Source organism: Alosa sapidissima, chromosome 9 (assembly GCF_018492685.1).
Source record: "Alosa sapidissima isolate fAloSap1 chromosome 9, fAloSap1.pri, whole genome shotgun sequence".
NCBI lineage: Eukaryota > Metazoa > Chordata > Actinopteri > Clupeiformes > Clupeidae > Alosa > Alosa sapidissima.
Genome location: NC_055965.1, coordinates 11446931 through 11455460, shown reverse-complemented (window position 1 = coordinate 11455460; position 8530 = coordinate 11446931). Strand labels below are relative to the sequence as shown.

Genomic DNA, 8530 nt, shown 5'->3' with positions numbered 1-8530 from the left:
TTTTACATTTAGGGATTCAAGGAGGCTTGATGAAGAGCTTTAATTTGCAGGAAAACATCAAGTTAGATGTCGAGAGTGGAGACAGGTTGACGTTGATGATTTCTCTTTCTCTCTCTTTCTCTCGCACAAACATGTGATGTATTGTTGTTGGTTATGTTAACACACACACACACACACACACGTGATGTATTGCTGGTAGTTATAGTAGTTCACTGTGTTCCCTCTGAGTATATCATAGGGAGCACACAGCCCCTTGTTGAGTGAGTCTTGTGGTACCCAACACACACACACACACACACACACACACACACACACACACACACACACACACACACACACACACACACACAAACACAGGCTCAGAGCAGAGGGGGTTGGTGTGGAGAACTCACAGCATTGATCATGAGGATTGTCTAAAAATGGGGATGACTGCTCAGTCAATTTCCTAGTGATGTTGCTCTGCCTTGGTGCAGTGATAACTATTTGTTGTCTCCTAACACACACACACACACACACACACACACACACACACACACACACACACACACACACACACACACACACACACACACACACACCATTGCAGATACAAGCATGGTACACATTGGCCATATTGACCACTGCTTCAGTATGCAGAAACAGACATTCTCAGACATCATGTTATCTATGGACCCTTTCAAGAGAGTTCCATTATCAGCATCATAGTTGGCCCCAAAAGGCTTCCGTTTTAACATTCTATGTTATCTTAATGCAGAGGAAGTAGATTGGGAACCAAATAGAACGTTCAAGCAATGTTTTTGTTTTTATTGTTGAAAGGGTCTATGGACCCTTTCAAGAGAGTTCCATTATCAGCATCATAGTTGGCCCCAAAAGGCTTCTGTTTTAACATTCTATGTTATCTTAATGCAGAGGAAGTAGATTGGGAACCAAATAGAACGTTCAAGCAATGTTTTTGTTTTTATTGTTGAAAGGGTCTATGGTCCCTTTCAAGAGAGTTCCATTATCAGCATCATAGTTGGCCCCACAAGACTTCCTTTTTAACATTCCATATGTTATCTTAATGCAGAGGAAGTAGATTGGGGCCCAAATAGAATGTTCAAGCATTGTTTGTGTTTACCTTGTTGAAAGGGTCCATACTGGAACAAACCCACCCACACATTCATCAGTGATGATATAATTGCCATTATTGGCTCATTTCATTATTATATTTTGAGCTGGAGGTGTCTTTTGCCATCTGCCACAATATGAGGTAATTACTTATGAGTCACACGCCTCTTAATCAGACCACAACAATCCCAACTCCATAATTAACGAGTGTCTTTGTGTTGAAAACACTGCAGACCAACTGACAGCCTATTGTATTCAAAAGGCAGTCTGATAAAAGTGACAAGACAATACTGGTAGCTACAAAGTGTGTCTGAAAACAAATACACACTCTCTCTCTCTCTCACACACACACACACACACACACACATGCAACTACAACATGTCCCATCATACAGTTTGATGACAGCGATGAAGGTTGATTAAGAACAACAGAGGGGACTGAAATGTTGTGCTTCAAAGGCCACATCTGTCCATTTTGCTCCTAGTGTTGCTGATGAGATGCATGACATAAAATGAAATGAGGGGGGCGGGGAGAGAAAGAGAGAGAGAGAGAGAGAGAGAGAGAGAGAGAGAGAGAGAGAGAGAGAGAGAGGCTCGCCTGTCTGGTTTGAGTGACAGGCTGGTCCACTTGCACGCGTTCCCGTTCCCACCTAATGGGAATTCAGCTGTTCAGCTTGTCAAGTAGGCGGCGGAGAGTGGCACAGCAGGGACCTATGTGCAGTTGTGCACCACAACACATTTAGCAGAGTAGCACAGTCAACATGAGAGGGGGGGGCGGGTGTATGATGTTAGAGGGACGGTGGCTATATTTATATATGTGTGTGTGAGAAAGAGAGAGAGAGAAAGAGAGAGAGAGAGAGACAGTAACAGTGAGTGACTGTTTATTCATGTGCGTGTGTGTGTGTGTGCATATTATGCGTGTGTGTATACAGAAATCTGCACATATACAGCAAATCCGCCAGATGAATCAAGTGGTGCCTTGGGAGACCGGGATCGGCAGAGTGATGCGAGCCGCTGAACTGTGCCGTATGGCTGAACCCGTTCCCCATACGGCGGTAATGGCTCTCAGAGTGTGTTTATGTGTGTGTGTGTGTGTGTGTGTGTGTGAGAGAGAGAGATACAGAGCAATACAGAGAGTGAAAGAGAGACAGAGAGAGAGAATGTCAGTGTGTGTGTGTGTGTGTGTGTGTGCGTGTGGGTGCTCTGGGAGCACTGGGAATCACAATGGTGAGTGGTTGGAATAGAAGTGGGAGGAGGAGGAGGAAAGATAAAACACATCACTGAAGTGTTCTGCTGCACTCTGGGAGATTACACACCCCTTGACAGAGTAGTAGTAGACTCCTGATACCCAGAGGTGAGTGGGGGCCTGTAAACAGACATGACATCTCAGTCAGGCAAATAAAAACAGAGAATGAGGGGGAAAAAGGGGCATCTGGGGAGGCGTTCTTCGAGAGTGGTTCCCGAACGCTAATTAGAAGTGCCACGTACACAGGAGTGGAGAGGGATGTGCTTCAGGGAACAATAACAGAGACAACACCGGGAGCTAGTGCAAATAAGGACAACATTTTGTGTCTGTACTATACTTTCTTTCCTCATTTCTTTCCTTCTGTCATTCCTTGTCTTCTTTACATGTAAAAATCATTCACGTTAGGGAATATTGTCTTATGATGGTTTGTTATGTGTGTATGATAACCTGTTTTCATGTGAATGTGTAGTTTGATACATGTAACTGCTGTGTGTCTTTAAAACGACAAAGTGCTGATGATGGAGGCCAGGCCAGCTACCGGCAGCTCACCGTGCCGTGCTGCTCCGTGTGAGAGGGATAAAGAGCTTGACACAACCCCCCCCCCCCCCCCGACTCAATGTAGGTCAGAGCAATGAAGAGATAAGGTGCCCGGTGCGCTCTTTCACTCTTGTCCTCTGAGCGGCCCAATCTTCAAACACAAAGGCCTCTCATTTCTAACACTAATTGGTGCCATTTGAGGAGCGGTGCTAGCGGGAGATAGCATCTTAGCTCATTACCTCGCTTCATTTATCCTCCTCTTCAGATTGGGTGAATCGCTGTCGTTGACACCGGCTGCTCTGCTCCTGCTTCAGAGGGCAGTCCAGTGACATCTGGCCAGGAAAGCATAACTTTCGTCTCTGTCCACAAGTGGTACAACTACTTTACTTGAACCTTGAACCATATCATAAACGGAGTGTCTATTTATGTTTCCGTCTGTGGGTGCTCAAATAATTAAATGCCCGATACCAACGCCCATGTGTATTGTTGCCATACGGTTTTTGAGAAGTAATGTATGCATTTTAACACTTTAGGAAATCAACAGCGGCCGACACAAAACGCCAATACAGTTTGCGGGAGTCCATGGGCGTCACCCCTGAGGACATTTCTTAAATGCTGTTAAGCAAAGGCACAATTGGTGCACTTTCAGTCACCTACACTACGCCTAAATCATGCATGCATGATCCGTCGTTTGACTCCTGAACAGTTTACGTAACTCAGAAGGTTAATTGACATGGCGTTAACCCAAACTAAAGGGAAAAACACTTTGCTTTGTTTTTATAAACAGAAATTCACGCCGTTAAAAAAACAAGATATAGCCTATCCATCCAGAAGCGTGCATTAGCCGACAGTAAGTGGAGGCAGTGGTTCTTAAACTTTGCCATATCCTACACTGGTGTAAAAGGCGTGTATGGTTCATATTTTTTCTAAATGTCTGCCAGGGATATTCTCAGGCCTATGAATGGTGTGCCTTCTCACAAAAGCATAGTCACTGGGCCCAGCTAGATAGCTTTCTCATTCACCAACCTGTAAGCCTATGAGGCAGTCACGTCGTCAGTGGCACTCAGGTCCTTCTCATCTGCTGATACAGCAACATGAGTATTCCACTAAAGCATTGCTCCTCATTGCCTTACTCCTTTCCTTTTCAGAATGTTCTTTCTATCCATAATCATAAGTCTTTTCTTCAGTGAATTAGCAAGATACCATCAGAAGCCAACAATCATAACATAAAACACCTGTGCGCGCACTCTCTCTCCCCTGCACATGAAGCTGTCTGCGTGTTGTAGGCTAGATTTGCGTGAGTTCTTTCTATCTGCTTTACTTTTGTGAGTTGCGACCACCTCATCACATTAGGCTATGTTATAGAGGTTCTATGATGTACCAGTGTTTAGCTGTGTCACAAAACAATAAGCTTTGTCAGACTACTTTTATGATATTCAGGGCTATATACATTTTAAACATTCGGGGCTGAAGACCTGACAAGGCCTTGCGTTAATTCTTCAAGTGGGAAGTGTCAGGAATTTTCATACGAGAGACGCTCTCATTGGTGGTTACGATATGGAGTAGGGGATTGACAGCAACATAGCCAATCACATCATGAGAGATGCTGAATTTAACATCAACTGCAATGTTTGATTTTGAATTAGGTCCTAATGTAAATTTAGCCGGGACTGTAAGCTGGTATCGGCGCCTATGTTTACACCCCTGGTACGAATAGCCTTGGCCACACAGCTGAGCTATTCACACCCTGTGACATAACTAATTTTGACGATTGGTCCTGTCTCGACTTTTCTGACTCGTTTTGAATTGCCTTTGACTAGTCAGAGTGGCTGCCTACAGGCATGCTCAAACATGTCCTAAAACAACCCTTAACATTCGTTTTCAAAACTGTGCAACTCACCGAGTGATTAGTGGTGTTCGTTGATGTTCCAAAACAAGTAGCGTAGTGAAATACAGTTTCTGTCGTGTTTTATTTGCATTTTGTAAAATCCCATTGATTTCTGTTGTAAGACTCATTGCACATTGATATTACTGCGCCACCGTCTACAACCCCAAAACAGAAAAAGTTGGGACATTGTGTAAAATGTGAATAAAAACAGAATGTATTAATCTGCAAATCTCTTAAACTCATATTTAGTTGCAAAAAGGACACAGACAACATATCAAATGTTGAAAATAACAAATTTGACTATTTCATGGAAAATATATGTTAATTTTGAATTTGATACCAGCAACATGTTTCAAAAAAGTTGGGAAGGGGGTAACAAAATGCTGTAAAAGTTGTGTAATGATAAAGAAAACAAAAGGAAGAATGTTTCACAACTAATTGTAACTGGCAACACTGGCAACATTGGGTATGAAAAAAAGCATCCCAGAGAGGCAGGGTCTCTTAGAAGTAAAGATGTAGGGGTATTCATCACTCTGTGTAAACCTGTGTGCACAAATGATGAAACAATGTCATTTTAATGATTCTTAACATGAAATTGTGACGTATTTAGGGAGTTCATCATCTACAGAACATAATATTATTAAAACATTCAGAGAATCCAGAGAAATCTTTGCAATACAGAAAATACCACCCTCTTATCTGGGCCTGAGTTTGTTTAAAATGGACTGAGGTAACATGGAAAAAGGTCCTGTGGTTAGACCAATCAAAGCCATTCTTTTTGGAAATCGTGGACTCCTCGGGCTAAAGAGGAGAGGGCCTATCCAAGTATCCAACCTATCCAACCTGTTTTAGTTCTCAGTTCGAAACCCAACATCTATGACGGTGTGGAGGAACATTAATGCCTACAGCATGGGCATCTTGCACATTTGGCAAAGCACAATCAATTCTGAATGATGTATACAGGTTTTGAGCAACATATACTGCCATCCAGGCAATGTCTTTTTCAGGGACGATCTTGACGATTCTGCACATATTTAAATAGTATTTCTCCATAGAGGAAGAGTCCAGGTGCTAAGATGGCCTGTCTGCAGTCCAGATTTGTCAAATATGGTGCATAATTGAATGAAAAGCATGATTAAGAAAACCCCATACTGTTGAGCAACTGAAATCCTATATCGGAGAGTAATGGGACAACATTTCATTATCAAAACTTTAGCAAATGGTCTCCTCAGTTCCTAAACAGTTACAGAATTGTGTTAAATGAAGAGGTGAAGCAGCACAGTGGTAAACATGCTCCCGTCCCAACTTTTTTTGAAACATGTTGCTGGCATCAAATACAAAATTAACATATACTTTCCATGAAATAGTCCAAATTTTCATTTTCAACATTCTGTTTTTATTTGCATTTTACACAATGTCCCAACTTTTTCTGTTTTGGGGTTGTATGCTTCAGGCTCAAATATTGAGCGGAAGTTTATACGTGGTTGTGAGGTGTCTGAAAAAATAGTTCCACAATAGCAAAGACTGCTGAAAATCATACATTGCGCCGATATATTTGATTTTAATAATAAGAGTGTTGGCCTATGATATGACAGAATAAAATCTTCAAATAATATATATGTATAGTTAGACAAAGTAAACACATTGTACTGTTATACATCTTAATAGTTACCTTCAAATATAAAAGAATACACACATGGTGGTCATAGGGGGCAGCCGTGGCCCACTGGTTAGCACTCTGGACTTGTAACCGGAGGGTTGCCGGTTCGAGCCCCGACCAGTGGGCCGCGGCTGAAGTGCCCTTGAGCAAGGCACCTAACCCCTCACTGCTCCCCGAGCGCCGCCGTTGAAGCAGGCAGCTCACTGCGCCGGGATTAGTGTGTGCTTCACCTCACTGTGTGTTCACTGTGTGCTGTTTGTGTTTCACTAATTCACCGATTGGGTTTAAAGCAGAGACCAAATTTCCCTCACGGGATCAAAAAAGTATATATACTTATACTTATACATAGCTCTGCAACAAATGCACATGGGTTATTCAAATCAGACAAAATCCAGGAAAATGGTTGCAGCACCGACTCCAATTGTTTATTTTGGGAAAAATAGATTTTAGCACAACATACAACATAGCATTTTGCTCCTTTCATAAGGCATTAAATCCTTTGGGATGAAGAAGAACTTAGCATATTCTATTCTGTTCTAGTTCTATTCTATTGTTTATTGTAATTTTGTTTTTGGCTTTCCCCCCCAAAAAAGCCATGGCCTACTGGTTAGCGCTTCGGACTTGTAACCGGAGGGTTGCTGGTTCGAACCCCGACCAGTAGGCATGGCTGAAGTGCCCTTGAGCAAGGCACCTAACCCCTCACTGCTCTCCGAGCGCCGCTGTTGTTGCAGGCAGCTCACTGCGCCGGGATTAGTGTGTGATTCACCTCAGTGTGTGTTCACTGTGTGCTGAGTATTTCACTAATTCACGGATTGGGATAAATGCAGAGACCAAATTTCCCTATATACTATATACTTATACAAAACACCTGTAACTACATGCATTTATTCTGTGAATGGGACTTAGGACAGTATTAGTACTTTACACACTATATGTCCATATACTTAAATATTTCCACATAGATTTTTATGGTCCTACTAGCTAACCCACATACCATTTCAGTTGCTTGAAATTGATACAAAAATACAAACACGCCTTGTTTTATCCTTATTATTGTCATGGTCATTTGATGTGGAGAATTGTGGGAAAATATTAATAAACTGATGTATCTGAAGAGGAAATGGTGACTGATACCGAATGAAAAAAACAAAACTGTTTTTTTAATACCCTCAATATCACACTTAATGCACATTTTCCCAAAATCTAGGGCCCCTTCGAAAATCAGGAGACATTTAGTACAGACTTTAAATTGTTTACACATGATTTGTTTGAGTTGGTCTTCCACCCTAGAAAATTTGAGGAGGCTAGGGAAAATATTTGTCAAGATATTAATGCCCAAACATGGCACACATGTTTTCAAGCTCTAAAAATTAAAGAATTTCAAGGTCCGAAAAATATATGAAGACATAAAATTTGCACAGAAATATTTCACAGGCCTTGGTTTTAGGACCCATTGATGATATAGACAAGGTTTGAACAAAATCTGAGACAGTGCAACAACAACCTTATCTGATTTGACACGGAATGACCCACATGGGAAAACTATACGATATAGAGGAAGGGTCACAATGTGCAATGTGGTGCAGCCCTAATCCCAGGTCATCCTCCTACAGGATGTAATCCTTCTGAGATAGGAGAAGGTTGACCGAGTGGCTTAAAACCGCAGATTGCGGTAGCAGACGGACCCCTGACTGACCCTTCAGCTGGATTTATGTGTCGTTAGTGATCTCACATCTGGTGCAGAGTCACATCTCTGTCTTTCTCCCTCTCTCCCTCTTACTCTCTCTCTCTGTCTTTCTGTCCTTCTCCTTCTAACTTTCTCTCCATCTCCCCCCCCCCTCTCCATGCACACAGACAGAGCTCTCCTCTCCGCCCCGCTAGCTGCACTGTTAGCCCTGATGGATCTGCGGTGACGTCTGCGTAGGCTGTCAGCACGGGGAGCGGCTCTGTGGAGCGCGGTGCACACATACTGTAGCAGACACAGGGCCTCGCTGGCTGGCTCACGTAGCTCTGGGAACCATGGACCCCTCAGCCTTTATAGACCCGTTCAACCGCATAAACAAACAGGCGGCGTTCCTAAGGCATGTTCAGG

The 8530-nt window shown here is 42.7% G+C and overlaps 1 long non-coding RNA gene across 1 annotated transcript in view; it reads right to left on the bottom strand.

The window, feature by feature from the left end:
• Nucleotides 1–7693, bottom strand: part of LOC121719237 — a 12388-nt gene extending 4695 nt beyond the window's left edge. The window contains exons 1-2 of the long non-coding RNA XR_006034206.1: nucleotides 7587–7693; nucleotides 7142–7143 (exon numbers count right to left, since the gene is read on the bottom strand). This is a non-coding gene — a long non-coding RNA (uncharacterized LOC121719237). The remainder of the gene's footprint in view (nucleotides 1–7141; nucleotides 7144–7586) is intronic.
• Nucleotides 7694–8530: the final 837 nt, after the last annotated feature.